Source organism: Rattus norvegicus, chromosome 17 (genome assembly GCF_036323735.1).
Source record: "Rattus norvegicus strain BN/NHsdMcwi chromosome 17, GRCr8, whole genome shotgun sequence".
Lineage (NCBI taxonomy): Eukaryota > Metazoa > Chordata > Mammalia > Rodentia > Muridae > Rattus > Rattus norvegicus.
In genome coordinates, this window is record NC_086035.1 from 29,757,330 (window position 1) to 29,774,297 (window position 16,968).

At 41.0% G+C, this 16,968-nt stretch overlaps 1 non-coding gene across 1 annotated transcript; it reads left to right on the top strand.

The window, feature by feature from the left end:
- Nucleotides 1-10,254: 10,254 nt before the first annotated feature.
- Nucleotides 10,255-10,387, top strand: LOC120097993 (small nucleolar RNA SNORA17). Its single transcript, XR_005495945.1, has one exon. It is a non-coding gene; the product is annotated as a small nucleolar RNA SNORA17 (small nucleolar RNA).
- The last annotated feature ends 6,581 nt before the right edge of the window (nucleotides 10,388-16,968 follow it).

Here is a 16,968-nt window from a genome sequence, read left to right on the forward strand (position 1 = left end):
TCCTTCAGCAGGTCAATGTCTGCATCTCCCTAGTCTTGAAGTGTTTTCTTCTAGTGGCTTCAGAGTTCTGGGCTTTACATTATGGTCTCTGGGCTGTTTTTAGCTTCAAGGTGAGGAATAGGGATCAAGTTTCATTGTTTGATATGGGGATACTTTCTTTTTCCATTGGTTTAAGAGACTTGTCTTTTCTCTGATGCATGTTTTTGTCACATTTGAATATCATGTGTCTGTGGCTGGGTAAGTTTATTTCTGAGCCATCTATTTTTAACATTGGCTGATGTGTCTTTTTGTGGCAGTACCACATTCCTCCCCCCCTCTCTGTCTCTCTCTGTCTCTCTCTGTCTCTCTCTGTCTCTCTCTCTCTCTCTCTCTCTCTCTCTCTCTCTCGTATGATAATTTATTAGGGGAAGTAAGGAAGCATTATTATGACATTTTCAGTCATTTTAAAAAATTCTTTATTTTTTTTATAGTCCAGTCTTTATCTCCCTCCCAGTCTACCCTCTGACTGTTCCTCATCTCAGACCTCCTCCTCTTACCCCTGGCTTCAAGAGGATGCCCCTATACCCTGACTCCTATCCCACCACACCTCTCTACTCCCTGGAGCCTCAAGTCTCTCAAGGGTTAGGTGCATCTTCTCTCACTGAGGCCAGAAGAGCAGTCCTCTGCTGTATATGTGTCAGAGGCCTCCTATCAGCTGGTGTGTGCTGCCCTGCTGGTGGCTCAGTGTCTGAGAGATCTCGGGGATCCAGGTTAATTGAGTCTGCTGGTCTTCCTATGGGGCCATCCTCCTCCTCCACTTCTTCCAGCTTTTCCCTAACTCAGCCACAGGGGTCCCCAGCTTGGGTATTAAAACTATATCTGACTCTTTCAGCTGCTTGTTAGGCCTCTCGGAGGACAGTCATGCTACGCTCCTACTTGTAAGCACACCATAGCAGCAGTAATAGTGTCAGGCCTTGAGGCCTCCCCTTGAGGTGGATCCCAATTTGGGCCTGTCACTGGTCCTCTTTTCCCCCAATCTCTTCTCCATTTCTGTCCCTGAAGTTCTTTTAGATGGGAAAATTCTGGGCCAGTTTTTGACTGTGGGACAGCAATCCCATTCTTTCACTCGATGCCCTGTCTTTCTGCTTGAGGTGGACTCTACAAGTTCCCTTTCGCTTAGTCCCTGGAGGCCTTTGAGTCCTGAGAGTCTCTCACCTCCCAGGTCTCTGGTACATTCTAGAGAGCACACCCACCTACCTCCTATCTCCAAGGCTGCCTGTTTCCACTCTTGTGCTGGCCCTCAGGACTTCAGTCCTGTTTCCCCCAATACCTGGTTCTGTTACCCTTTTCCCCTCTCTGTCCCCTTTCCCACTCTGGTATCTCCCCCTGCCCCCTGTGATTGCTTTCTTCTCCCTCCCAAGTGGAACTAAGACATTTCACTTGTGTCCTTCGACTTGTTAACCTTCATGAGTTCTGTGGATGGTATTTGGGTATTCTGTACCTTTTTTTTTTTCTAATATCCACTTATTAGTGAGTACATACCATGCAAGTCCTTTTGGGTCTGAGTTACCTCATTCAGGGTGATATTTTCCATCTATTTGCCTGCAAAACTCAGGATGTCCTCCTTCTTAATAGCTGAGTAGTAGTCCATTGGGTAAATGAACCACATTTTCTGTATCCATTCTTCCGTTGTGGGACATTTGGGTTGTTTCCAGCTTCTGTTCTGGTGATAGTGGAACACCTGGTCCTGTGGCATGGTAGGGCATCTTTTGGGTATATAACCAAGAGTTGTGTAGCTGGGTGTTCAGGTAGATCTATTTCCAATTTTCTGAGGAACCTCCAGATTGATTTCCAGAGTGGTTGCACCAGTCTGCAATCCCACCAACAATGCAATAGTGTTCCTTTTTCTCCACACCCTCATCAACATGTGCTGTCACCTGAGTTTTTGATCTTAGCATTCTGATGGGTATAAGGTGGAATCTCATGGTTGTTTTGGTTTGCATTTCCTGGATCACTGAAGACTTTGAACATTTCTTTAAGTGCTTCTCATCTATTCGAGATTGCTCTGTCGTGAATTCTCTGTTTAGTTCTATACACCATTTTTAGATTGGATTGTTTGTTTTTTTGGTGGTTAGCCACATTTCTTTGAACATTTTAAGCACATTTCATTTGTTTAATTTTAAAATTATTCTTACTTTGCCTCTATAATATAAATTGAAATCCGGTGTTTTGATAATTTCAGCTTCACTGTTTTCGTTCAACTATTGACTATCTAACATCTTTTGTGTTTTTGCATAAATTTTAGGACTGCTTTGTGTATATATTTGTGTGTGTGTGTGTGTTTGTGTGTGTGTGTGTGTGTGTGTGTGTGTCTCACAGGGTTTCATTGAGTATATAGATCACTTTAGACAACAGAGTCATTTTCACAAAATTGATTCTGCTGATCTTTTCCCATCGCTCAATGTACTCTCCAAGACCTTTGATGCTTTACAATGTTCATTGTAGGGATTCTGCATTTTGGGTTTTGTTGTTGTTGTTTCTAGGCTTTGTAAATGAGATTATTTCCATACATTTTCTCTTGTAGGTTAATTTTTTAGTATATAGAAAAGTAATAAATTATATAATATCTTCATTTATTCTTTGAGAAATTTATGTGTACAGCATATTTTAATAAAATTCCTGGAGCTTCCTTCCCATAATGCCCTTCTCCAAAATTAATGTCATTTTTTAAAAACCCAATGAGTCCAGTTAGTCCTGTCCATATATGCAAAATATAGGTCTGTATAGATATAAGTACACTATGTTCAGGTACAGGTATAGAGCAGTATATATCTGCAAGAGCATGGGAAATCAACCAAGGGTCACATTCCTGAAGAAAAATGACTCTCTCTCTCTCTTAGTAGACATTACCTTCCAATAACGTTCCAGATAAGGATGGGTTTTTGTGTGCCCATCCCTCATCTATACTTGAATGTTGACTGTCTTGTCCTTGTGCAGATCTTATGCAGGTAGCCACATATTCAGTGAAGTCATGAGTGCAGTAGCCTTGCCATGTCCAGAAGACACTGATCTCCCAAAACTTTGGCTCTCACAAACTTTCTTTTTTTTCCATCTTTATTAACTTGAGTATTTCTTATTTACATTTCGATTGTTATTCCCCTTCCAGGTTTCATCGCCAACATCCCCCTAACCCCTCCCCTTCTGTATGCGTGTTCCCAGCCCCATTCTCCCACCATTACCACCCTTCCCAAAACAATCACATTCACTGGGAGTTCAGTCTTGGCAGGACCAAGGACTTCCCCTTCCACTCGTGCTCTTACTAGGCTATTCATTGCTACCTATGAGGTTGGAGCCCAGGGTCGGTCCATGTATAGCCTTTGGGTAGTGGCTTAGTCCCTGGAAGCTCTGGTTGCTTGGCATTGTTGTTCATATGGGGTCTCGAGCCCCTTCAAGCTTTCCAGTTCTTTCTCTGATTCCTTCAACAGGGGTACCAATCTCAGTTCAGTGGTTTGCTGCTGGCATTCGCCTATGTATTTGCTGTATTCTGGTTGTGTCTCTCAAGAGAGATCTACACCCAGTTCCTGTCGGCCTGCTATTCTTTGCTTCATCCATCTTATCTAATTGGGTGGCTGTACATGTATGGGCGACATGTGGGGGCAGGCTCTGAATGGGTGTTCCTTCTGCCTCTGTTTTAAATTTGCCTCCCTATTCCCTCCCAAGGGTATTCTTGTTCCTCTTTTAAAAAAGGAGTGAAGCATTCACATTTTGGTCAGCCTTCTTGAGTTTCATGTGTTCTGTGCATGTAGGGTAATTCAAGCATATGGGCTAATCTCCACTTATCAATGAGTGCATACCATGTGTGTTTTTCTGTGATTGGGTTAGCTCACTCAGGATATTTCCCCTGCGGTCCAGACACTGCCCAGATCTGAAGGGACCCGATCAAAGCCTCCTGTACCCAAATCCCGTGGGAGGGAGAGCTAAACCTTCAAAGGGGCAGACATGTCTGGGAAGATGGAAGAGACTACACTCTGCCCACATTTCTGACTCCAAAGGAAAACACCTAATGCGATCTGGGACCCTGGCCCACCGACCCCTGGGAAAAGGCAGCACAGGCCCTCCAGGTAGCCGCACTCACTGAGAGCTCAAAAGCAGCCCCCCAGGGGCCACTTCAGCTGCAGGACCACAGTTAAGACCAACTTTTCTGCTCCAAGTGACCAGCCTGGTGGACTCAGGACACAGGCCCACAGAAACAGTTAAAGACCAGTAGACAGGAAAGACTACATGCCCAAAAGCAGAACACTCTGTTCCCATAACTGGCTGAAAGAAAACAGGAAAACAGGTCTATAGCACTCCTGACACACAGGCCTATAGGATGGTCTAGTCACTGTCAAAAATAGCAGAACAAAATAATACCAGAGACAACCTGATGGTGAGAGGCAAGCACAGGAACCCAAGCAACAGAAACCAAGACTACATGGCATCATTGGAGCCCAATTCTCCCACCAAAGCAAAGACTGAATATTCAAACACACCAGAAAAGCAAGATCTATATTTAAAATCACATTTGATCATGATGATGGAGAACTTAAAGAAAGACATAAAGAACTCCCTTAGAGAAATGCAGGAAAACATAAATAAACAAGTAGAAGCCTATAGAGAGGAATCACAAAAATCCCTGAAAGAATTCCAGGAAAACATAGTCAAACAGGTGAAGGAATTAAAAATGGAAATAGAAGCAATAAAGAAAGCACAAAGGGAGACAACCCTGGACATAGAAAACCAAAGGAAGAGACAAGGAGCCATAGATACAAGCATCACCAACAGAATACAAGAGATAGAAAAGAGAATCTCAGGAGCAGAAGATTCCATAGAAATCATCGACTCAACTGTCAAAGATAATGTAAAATGGAAAAAGCTACTGCTCCAAAACATACAGGAAATCCAGGACTCAATGAGAAGATCAAACCTAAGGATAATAGGTATAGAAGAGAGTGAAGACTTCCAGCTCAAAGGACCAGTAAATATCTTAAAAAAATCATAGAAGAAAACTTCCCTAACCTAAAGAAAGAGATGCCCATAAACATACAAGAAGCCTACAGAACTCCAAATAGATTGGACCAGAAAAGAAACTCCTCCCGTCACATAATAGTGAAAACACCAAATGCACAAAACAAAGAAAGAATATGAAAAGCAGTAAGGGAAAAGGGTCAAGTAACAAATGAAGGCAGACCTATCAGAATCACATTGGACTTCTCACCAGAGACTATGAAAGCCAGAAGATCCTGGACAGATGTCATACAGCCCCTAAGAGAACACACATGCTAACCCAGGTTTCTGTATCGAGCCAAACTCTCAATTAACATAGAGGGAGAAACCAAGATACTCCATGACAAAACCAAATTTACACAATATCTTTCTACAAATCCAGCCCTACAAAGGATAATAAATGGTAAAGTCCAACATAAGGAGGCAAGCTACACCATAGAAAAAGCAAGTAACTAATTGTCTTGGCAATAAAACAAAGAGAAGAAAATCACACAAACATAATCCCACATCCAAATATGAATATAACAGGAAGCAATAATCACGATTCCTTAATGTCTCTCAAGAGCAATGGACTCAATTCCCCAATAAAATGACATAGATTAACAACTGGATATGCAAGGAGGACCCTGTATTCCGCTCCCTACAGGAAACACACCTCAGAGACAAAGACAGACACTACCTCAGAGTGAAAGGCTGGAAAACAACTTTCCAAGCAAATGGTCGGAAGAAGCAAGCTGGAGTAGCCATTCTAATATCAAATAAAATCAATTTTCAACGAAAAGTCATCAAAAAAGATAAAGAAGGACACTTCATATTCATCAAAGGGGAAATCCACCAAGATGAACTCTCAATCCTAAATATCTATGTTCCAGATACAAGGGCACTTACATACATAAAAGAAACCTTACTAGAGCTCAAAGCACACATTGTACCTCACACAATAATAGTAGGAGATTTCAACACCCCACTCTCATCAATGCACAGATCATGGAAACAGAAATTAAACAGAGACATAGACAGACTAAGAGAAGTCATGAACCAAATGGACTTAACAGGTATTTATAGAATATTCTACCCTAAAACAAAAGGATATACCTTCTTCTCGCCACTTAATGGTACTTTCTTCAAAATTGACCATATAATTGGTCATAAAACAGGCCTCAATAGATACAGAAATATAGAAATAATCCTGTGCGTTCTATCAGACCACCATGGGCTAAAGCTCGTCTTCAACAAAAATGAGGGAAGAATCCCCACATATACATGGAAGTTGAACAATGCTCTACTCAATGATAACCTGGTCAAAGAAGAAATAAAGAAAGAAATTAAAGACTTCTTAGAATTTAATGAAAATGAAGGTACAACATACCCAAACTTATGGGACACAATGAAAGCCGTGCTAAGAGGAAAACTCATAGCTCCAAGTGCCTTCAGAAAGAAACAGGAGAAAGCATATATCAGCAGCTTGACAGCACACCTAAAAGCTCTAGAACAAAAGAAGCAAATCCACCCAGGAGGAGTAGAAGGCAGGAAATAATCAAACTCAGAGCTGAAATCAACCAAGTAGAAAAAAAAGGACCATACAAAGAATCAACAGAACCAAAAGTTGGTTCCTTGAGAAAATCAATAAGATATATAAACCCTTAGCCAGACTCACGAGAGGACACAGAGAGTGTGCCCAAATTGGCAAAATCAGAAATGAAAAGGGAGACATAACTACAGAATCAGAGGAAATTCAAAAAATGATCAGATCCTACTACAAAAGCCTACATTCAACAAAACTTGAAAATCTGCAGGAAATGTAAAATTTCCTAGACAGATACCAGGTACTGAAGTTAAATCAGGAACAGATAAACCAGTTAAACAACCCCATAACTCCTAAGGAAATAGAAGCAGTCATTAAAAGTCTCCCAACCAAAAAGAGCCCAGGTCCAGACGGGTTCAGTGCAGAATTCTATCAGACCTTCATAGAAGACCTCATACCAATAGTATCCAAACTACTCCACAAAATTGAAACAGATGGAGCACTACCTAATTCCTTCTACGAAGCCACAATTACTCTTATACCTAAACCACACAAAGACCCAACAAAGAAAGAGAACTTCAGACCAATTTCCCTTATGAATATCGACGCAAAAATACTCAATAAAATTCAGCAAACCGAATCCAAGAGTGCATCAAAAAAATCATTCACTGTAATCAAGTAGGCTTCATCCCAGGCATGCAGGGATGGTTTCATATACGGAAAACCATCAATGTAATCCATTATATAAACAAACTGAAAGAACAAATCTACATCATTAGATGCTGAGAAAGCATTGGACAAAATTCAACAGCTTTTCATGATAAAAGTCCTGGAAAGAATAGGAATTCAAGGCCCATACCTAAACACAGTAAAAACCATATACAGCAAACCAGTAGCTAACATTAAACTAAATGGAGAGAAACTTCAAGCAATCCCACTAAAATCAGGGACTAGACAATGCTGCCCATTCTCTCCCTTCTGATTCAATATAGTTCTTGAATTTCTATTCAGAGCAATCAGACAAAAAAAGGAGAACAAGGGGATACAGATTGGAAAAGAAGAAGTCAAAATATCACTATTTGCAGACGATATGATAGTATATTTAAGCGATCCCAAAAGTCCCACCAGAGAACTACTAAACCTGATAAACACCTTCAGCAACGTGGCTGGGTATAAAATTAACTCAAATAAATCAGTAGCCTTCCTCTACACAAAAGAGAAACAAGCCGAGAAAGAAATTAGGGAAACGACACGCTTCATAATAGTCCCAAATAATATAAAATACCTTGGTGTGACTTTAACCAAGCAAGTAAAAGATTTGTACAATAAGAACTTCAAGACTCTGAAGAAAGAAATGGAAGAAGTCCTCAGAAGATGGAAAGATCTCTCATGCTCATGGATTGGCAGGATTAACATAGTAAAAATGGCCATTTTACCAAAAGCGATCTACAGATTCAATGCAATCCCCATCAAAACACCAATCCAATTCTTCAGAGAGTTAGAACAATTTGCAAATTCATCTGGAATAACAAAAAACACGGGATAGCTAAAACTATCCTCAACAATAAAAGGACTTCCGTGGGAAACACTATCCCTGAACTCAAGCAGTTATTACAGAGCAATAGTGATAAAAACTGCATGGTATTGGTACAGAGACAGACAGATAGACCAGTGGAATAGAATTGAAGACCCAGAAATGAACCCACACACCTATGGTCACTTGATTTTCAACAAAGGAGCCAAAACCATCCAATGGAAAAATGATAGCATTTTCAGCAAATGGTGCTGGTTCAACTGGAGGTCAGCATGTAGAAGAATGCAGATCGATCCATGCTTATCACGCTGTACAAAGCTTAAGTCCAAGTGAATCAAGGACCTCCACATCAAACCAGATACACTCAAACTAATAGAAGAAAAAGTGGGGAAGCATCTCGAACACATAGGCACTGGAGAAAATTTCCTGAACAAAACACCAATGGCTTATGCTCTAAGATCAAGAATTGGCAAATGGGATCTCATAAAACTGCAAAGCTTCTGTAAGGCAAAGGACACTGTTGTTAGGACAAAACGGCAACCAACAAATTGGGAAAAAATCTTTACCAATCCTACAACTGATAGATGGCTTATATCTAAAAGATAGAAAGAACTCAAGAAGTTAGACCACAGGGAGAAAAATAACCCTATTAAAAATGGGGTTCAGAGCTAAACAAAGAATTCACAGCTGAGGAATGCCGAATGGCTGAGAAACACCTAAAGAAATGTTCAACATCTTTAGTCATAAGGGAAATGCAAATCAAAACAACCCTGAGATTTCACCTCACACCAGTGAGAATGGCTAAGATCAAAAACTCAGGTGACAGCAGATGCTAGTGAGGTGTAGAGAAAGAGGAACACTCCTCCATTGTTGGTGGGATTGCAGACTGGTACGACTATTCTGGAAATCAGTCTGGGGGTTCCTCAAAAAATTCGACATTGAAGTACCTGAGGACCCAGGTATACCTCTCCTGGGCATATACCCCAAAGATGCCCCAACATATAACAAGGACACATGCTCCACTATGTTCATAGCAGCCTTATTTATAATAGCCAGAAGCTGGAAAGAACATAGATGCTCTTCAACAGAGGAATGGATACAGAAAATGTGGTATATCTACACAATGGAATATTACTCAGCTATCAAAAACAATGACTTTATGAAATTCATAGGCAAATAGATGGAACTGGAAAATATCATCCTGAATGAGGTAACCCAATCACCAAAAAAACACACATGGTATGCACTCATTGGTAAGTGGAGATTAGCCCAAATGCTTGAATTACCCTAGATGCCTAGAACACATGAAACTCAAGAAGGCTGACCAAAATGTGAACGCTTCACTCCTTCTTTAAAAGAGGAACAAGAATAGGGAGGGAATAGGGAGGCAAATTTAAAACAGAGGCAGAAGGAACACCCATTCAGAGCCTGCCCCACATGTCGCCCTTACATATACAGCCACCCAATTATACAAGATGGATGAAGCAAAGAATAGCAGGCCAACAGGAACTGGGTGTAGATCTCTCTTGAGAGACACAGCCAGAATACAGCAAATACATAGGCGAATGCCATCATTAAACCACTGAACTGAGATTGGTACCCCTGTTGAAGGAATCAGAGAAAGGACTGGAAGAGCTTGCAGGGGCTCAAGACCCCATATGAACAACAATGCCAAGCAACCAGAGCTTCCAGGGACTAAGCCACTACCCAAAGGCTATACATGGACTGACCCTGGGCTCCAACCTCATAGGTAGCAATGAATAGCCTAGTAAGAGCCCAGTGGAAGGGGAAGCCCTTGGTCCTGCCAAGACTGAACCTCCAGTGAATGTGATTGTTGTGGGAAGGGCAGTAATGGGGGGAGAATTAGGAGGGGAACACCCATTTAAAAGGGGAGGGGGAGGTGTTAGGGGGATGTTGGCCATGAAACTGGGAAGGGGAATAACAATCAAAATGTAAATAAGAAATACTCAAGTTAATAAAGATGGAGAAAAAAAAAGAAAGAGTTTGGGAAAGGGAAATAAAAAGATGAAATGAAAATAAAGAGAAAAAAGGAAAGAAAATGAAAATTATGTATGAGAAAGGAAGCAATAAAAATCTATTTATAAAATAAAGGGAACATGAGCTAATAAAACAATGTAAAAATTAAAAAAGAAATAATAAAAAAGAAAGACCAGTCCCTAGGGTCATTGAAGTTGTGACTGTTGTGTCCCATGTTGCATCAGTAGGTGGCAGAAAAGCGAAAGGCTATGTTTACACTTAGTGTTTTGACCTTCGAACATCTGAATGATTAGTAGCCTAACATTTCCTGAAAAAAGTAAGCCTGAGATCACCACCAGTCTGGTGCCAGGGTACCCAGACCATGAGTTAGCCTGAGATGACCACCAGTCTTGTGCAGTGCAGGCTCAGATGGACTCCCAAGCCGAATTCTAAAAAATCTTACCTGGGATCTTGAGGTCCCTGTACGTGTGAGCCTGAGACAGATACATGGGACCACTCAGGCAAGCTGGGTGAGAAGCTAGCCCAAGAGGACCACCAGACCTGCACCATAGGGCCTATATAAAAGCTAGCCTGAGATGACCACCACCCTGTCACACAGGCCTGGGGTGGCAGAACATAACCAAGTACTCAGCCCAAACTGATCAGATTCAGCTTGGAGAGGGGTTTCTGAGGAAGAGGTGTTTGAGAGGTGAAAGAATGGCTTGAAGTTGATCATTGGTACAAGCTGACAACTCTGTTTTCTGCACAAGCTGGCTCTCCAGATAGCTGTATCGATAGCTTAGTTCTTTCAGACCAAAGCCTAGTGTTTTAATTGCATACCAGTTCAGTTGTTTACCCAGATTTCCTTTTGATTATCCCTCAAATTAGTATTTTATGGCATTTGCACTTAGATTCTTAAGAAGAGCCAGCAACTACATTTTTAAACATACCAAATAACTCAAAGATCTTCCTGTCTTTGTAAACAAAACAAATTTATCTGGGTAGGATTCCATCCTGAGATTACCATTTCTACCATGCCTGGACCTAAACTCACTTTGTCCAAGGTTGACCTTGAACTCAAGAATCTGCCTGCCTTTGTAAGCACAGACAATAAACTAGCTGGGTAGGATCTCACAATGAGATCACCTTTTCCACACACCTGGACCTAAATTTGCTTTGTCCCAGCCTGACCTTGAAATCAGAAATCTGTCTACCTTTGTATCTTTCTGACAACCTAGCTCATTAGTGAAACTGTCTTTGTTCTTTCATGTCTATCAAGTCCCTCATACAATTCATATTGCACCCTTATATTTTGCGTAGTTGAGAAATTATACATTCTTGAACCCATATTTTCAGAGTTCTTTCCCACAGCCATAAGGGCTATCCTGAAGATTACAGAGTTAACCATTTTGCTAGAGAATATATTCTTACCTCCCAGATTCATGCTGTTTGTAATTATCACAGAGTCATTAACCTTAAGAGGGAAAGCATTTCCCAAAGGAGGAACATAAAAATATATACATTATCATACAAATAGGCCCCATGCCCACAGCAACTGTCAGCACTTATGGAAGGAAACTCATGCCCTAATGGTTCTGCTCTAGGGGTGGGAACTGTGTTATGCTGTCCTTTCTGCAGTGGGCATGCAGAACTTGGAAACCAAGATGATCCCTGCCTGGTATTATAATGCATGAGCAGAGAATAGAACCATGAGACCATGGGACCACTCCTGAAACAACCCCAGAAACTCCGAGACCCAGTGAGCCACTAAGAGCAACAAAGAAATGGTGAAGAAATGGGGGGGGAGAGAGAGAGAGAGAGAGAGAGAGAGAGAGAGAGAGAGAGAGAAGAATGTGGACACAACAAAGAGAGGCTTAACTGGAGACTTGAAGGTAGTGAGGAACAGCCTGATATGAGTAATGCCACCTGGGACCATAATGAAATCCTGGCCTGTGCTACCACTAGGGACCATTTAGAAGTCTGTGGCTCTGCAGCAGAAGGACTCTGTTACCATCAAAGCCAAGGCAGACATCCCTGGTCTGGGCTGCCGTCCAGGGACATATTGATGTCTGAGGGTTGTGCCGAATTGGCCACACCCTTCATCTGTGCTTTCTTGGAGAGATGACCCTGGGAGCATGAGATCAGGAAAGTTAACCTGCCCCAAGCCAATGGCAGTATTCAGGAGGTGCTAGTGAGTTGTCTCGAAGGATATGAACATGAGAGAGATGACCCTATCACTATCTCCCTTAAGGTGGTTTGGAAAAGAGAGAGATAACCTCTGTCTTAGTTAAGGTTTTACTGCTGTGAACAGATATCATGATTAAAGCAACTCTTAAAGAACAATATTTAATTGGGGATGGCTTACAGGTTCAGAAGATCAGTCCTTTATTGTCAAGGCAAGAACATGGCAGCATCCAGGCAGGCATGGTGCAGGAGGACCTGAGAGTTCTATGTTTTTATCTGAAGGTTGGTAGTAGAATACTAACTTCCAGGTAGCTAGAATGAGAGTCTTATAACCCACACTTACAGTGGCACACCTACTCCAACAGGGACACACCTTCTAATCCTGCCATTTGTTGGGTTGAAAATATACAAACCATCACACCCTCCTCCTCTCTTTCCCATCACCAATTACACCAGGTGTGGGACCTGGCCCTGAGATCATGAAAGCAGTCCATGCCCCTCACCTACTGCAGCATTTGGACAGCAGGGTCTGCACCTTGCCGGGGCAGCTCATTAGTGCTGGCTCTGGATGCGGAAGTTGCAGGTGAGCCAGCCCTGATGGCATGAATTCAGGAGAGTTGGGCCCTGCTTCTTGTCAGCATGGGTAAGAGCAAAGTGCCTCTTGCTCTCCTTTGTCTCTTACCATGTATGACAGGTAGGAGAACTGACTGTGGGGATGTGAAAGTGGGAAAATTGACTATGTCCCTCATCAGCTGCAACACGTAAAAGAGTATGCTTTTCATCTCACCTGGGCAGCAGGGTAGAGCTGACCCTGGTTACAGGGATCACTGGTGAGCCATCCCATAGTGTAAAAGAGCAGGAGAATCTTTGGGATGACCAGCTCTCAGGTCTAGATCCAAGGCTTTGAATTGGATCTCCCCCACATCTCCCCCATCTACATCCTCCCCAACATCTATATCCATCAGTGTAGTTCATGAAAGGGGCCAGTCCGACAGAAACCAAACTACAGGATCTCTGACACAGGGCCATAATAGAATATCTGAGAGGAGTCCCAGTGAAGTTCCAGCATTGATAGAACAGCAGAATCCAGAGGCCTTGTACCAGACCAATTGAATCATTGCAATGAACATTTGCAAGCAAATGAGAGTAGACAAAGGGGTATATTGTGGGATACATTGTGACACACTACAGCTTCCATGATGAGATTCTTTTTTTCTTTCTTTGAGGAAAGGCTGCAAGAGTGGAATGTGGGTTTGAGGATAGAGAGAGATGAGACATTCACAAAGAACCAATAAAAGATTTCTTTAAAAAATAAAGATTTCCAAAAATTAAATGAAAGCAATGCTAAGAAATACAGTAAAGTAAAAGACAAACAAGAGGGAAAGGAGAAAGAAGGGGAAGAGGAGGAAAGAAGAAGAGGAAGAAGAAGAAGAAGAAGAAGAAGAAGAAGAAGAAGAAGAAGAAGAAGAAGAAGAAGAAGAAGAAGAAGAAGAAGAGGAGGAGGAAGAAGGCGGCAGCTGGAGAAACCTTTTTTTTTTCAGATTCTCTAATACTGAATGAATATTGGAATCTACCAGATCTAAGAGGATTACTGAGTAATGCAAATTTCTTAACAAAACCCCTAAAAGTCAGGAAACTGTGGGACAATGTATTCTTAGTGCTGAAAGACAATGATTGCCAATCTAGTTACTACATGCAACAAATCCATATGTGATAAACAAATGAGAAAAACATTGCCATGATAAAATCAAGCCAAAGAAATTCATGACACTAAAACAGCTCTATAGAGAGCACTTAAAGGGATCTTTTAGACTGAAGAGAAATGTAAACATATGGAGGAGTAAACCACTACTGAGTATTAAGAAAGTACTGAGTGTCATTACTAGACACTACAAATTCAACAAAATGACAGGAATTGACACATATTTTTCAATATTGATTTTGAAAACTATCAGACTAAATTCTCCAATCAAAAGATAGTAGACTACCTTAGAAAACAACAAAGGGCTCCATCTATTAGTTTCTTCTAAGAAATACATGAAGAATTAAAGGCAAATGAACCTTAATGTGAAAAAGATGGAAAAAAGTACTCCAAGCAAAGGGAGCTAGAAAGCAAGCTGGGGGAGCTGTTCTAATAGCTGTTAAAATAGACTTTAAAACAGAAAATTCAGAAGAGATAACATAGATTAATTCAAATGCAACACTAGTGACTGATGTGTGATGTCAATAGCTTACTTTAACGAAAACATAGGTCCTCCCAACCAAAAAGTAAAACAAAATGAAACAAAACAGATAAAAATCTGAATTAAATGGCGTCGTGGATCACATGTATCTCAGAGACATCTATGGAACGTTCCATCTAAACACTGCAGAGTACAAAATTATCTCAATAGTCCATCAAAATTTCCTTAAAACACATCATGTAATAGGATACAAAGCAAGTCTTAACAAAGATGGAGCAATTGAAGTAATTTATTGAATTCTATCAGACTACGGGGAATAAAGCTACAGCAATGCATGACATACACAGACTCACAAAGACTGAACAACACACTATTTAATAATGGATGAGCCATTGAAGGAAATTAAAAAGATTTTAAAAATTTCAGGGTGGTTTGGAGAGTTGGCTCAGCAGTTAAGAGACTGCTCTTCCGGAGGTCCTGAGTTCAATTCCCAGCAACCACATGGTGGCTCACAGCCATCTGTAATGGGATCTGATGCCCTCTTCATAAAATAAATAAATCCTAAAAAATAAAAATGAAAAAACAAATGTAATGCATTGCATAAATGGACTCAAAGAGAAAAAGAAGTTCCACCATTGTCTCTGTAGGTGTAGAAAAGCCTTTTAACAAAATCCAACCTTCCTTCATGATAAAATCCTGAAAAAAAGAGAAACTGTGGAGAGAATGTAGCTAGGCATAGAGACTGTGTATGACAAGCCTACAGCCAATGTTGTATTAAGTAAGGAAATCTGAAGACATTTCCAGTCAAGTCAGAGTAAAGCAAAGATGGCCACTCTCTCCACTATTTGGTCAGTATACTGCTTAAGTTGTGACTAGAGCCATTGAACAGAAGAAGAAAATAAAAGAGATACAAATAAGAAACAGGAGTCACAGTGTCTTTATTTATACATGATAATTTTTTTGTACTCATAAGTCCCTAAAGACTCCAGTAGAAAATCTTTAAACCTGACAAAACATGTACACTAGCTGCAAACATGCTGAGAAAGTTGAAGTGGAAACCTATAGAATTTTTGGAAAGTCTGTTGTGTCTGATGTTTTGCTGGGGCAGACACATGAAGGAATGTTTTCCTGAAATGGCCACAGATGAAGGGATGTTTTGCTAAAGTAAGCATGAAAAGACTCACAATGAAGGATTGATTCTTCACTAACAACACATATGTATTGGTTCACCTTACATTACATAGCTGAGCTCCATATTTTGTTACTCCATAGAGAGAAATGCACCAAAAAAACTTCCGGTGGTGTCCTAACAGCTTTTTGCTGCTTCTACAGACTTGGTCAATTGGCAGAGTCATGTCAGCTGACACAGACTCATGTAGAGTTTTGCTAAGACTCTCATGCTGAGGCAAGACCCAAGGAGAAGCAAGACACTTCGAGGATATATGATATTGGGGGAAGTATAAATAGGACTTGACAGACAGTGACGGAGGCTTCCATAGCTGGCTTTGCAATGCTTCATTGGTCTTGCATTTTTTTTGCTGACTTTCCCTTCATTGAGAGAGGCATGGCAGAGAACTTCTCCTGGTATCTCTGTTGGTCCTAATCACTCTTACAGCCTCATGCTGACTCAGCTGAGGCCTGGTTGTATCTGCTAAGACATGCCACTACTGCTGATTGATGTTTGCTCTCCCAACACTGCCACACTGCATTGCTGGTATGTCCATGAAGTGTTTGTGAGTAGATCAAGCTGCCACTGCTGACTCCTGTGAACTGAACTGCTGATTTCCTCACAATGCAGGTTGGATTTGCTCCAAAGGACAATTTCTAAACAAGTCCACTTCCCCTGTTTCCTAATAACCTTTCTTTTCTACTGCCTCTGGTGGGTGGTGGGCTAGAAGAGAGGTTAAAGCATTTAAGAATCATTATTAAAATTAGATTTAAGAAAGTAAATTTAAGAACACAGAAAGTAATTAGGAAAACAATTGCATTTGCAATTGCCTCAAAAAATATGTAGAAAGAAACCTAACCAAAGAAGTAAATTGCTTCAGTAATAAACACTTGAAAACACAGGAGGAAGAAGTGAAGAAGACAAGATGAAAAGAAGTGTTAATAAAAAATTTCTTAGCTATAAAATTTCTCTCACCCTCATGGATTGGAAAAATTAACATTGTGAAAATGGCTATACTACTAAAAGCAATTTACAGATTCAACATCAACTCCCGTCATATGACCCTAACTGTTCATCTTCTACCATGTGACCCAGCTGTGACTTCTGGATATTACGTCACAGCAATACTTGTATACCACTGTTTCATGGGGTCAAGTTCACCAGACCTAAGCTATAGAACCAATCTAGTTATCAGTCAACAGAGGGATGAACAAAGAAGAGAATATTTTTCTACCATAAAGTAGAATGAAGTTACAGCATTGGTTGAAAATGGATAGAAATGGGGCTGGGGATTTAGCTCAGCGGTAGGGCGCTTGCCTAGGAAGCGCAAGGCCCTGGGTTTGGTCCCCAGCTCCGAAAAAAGGAACCAAAA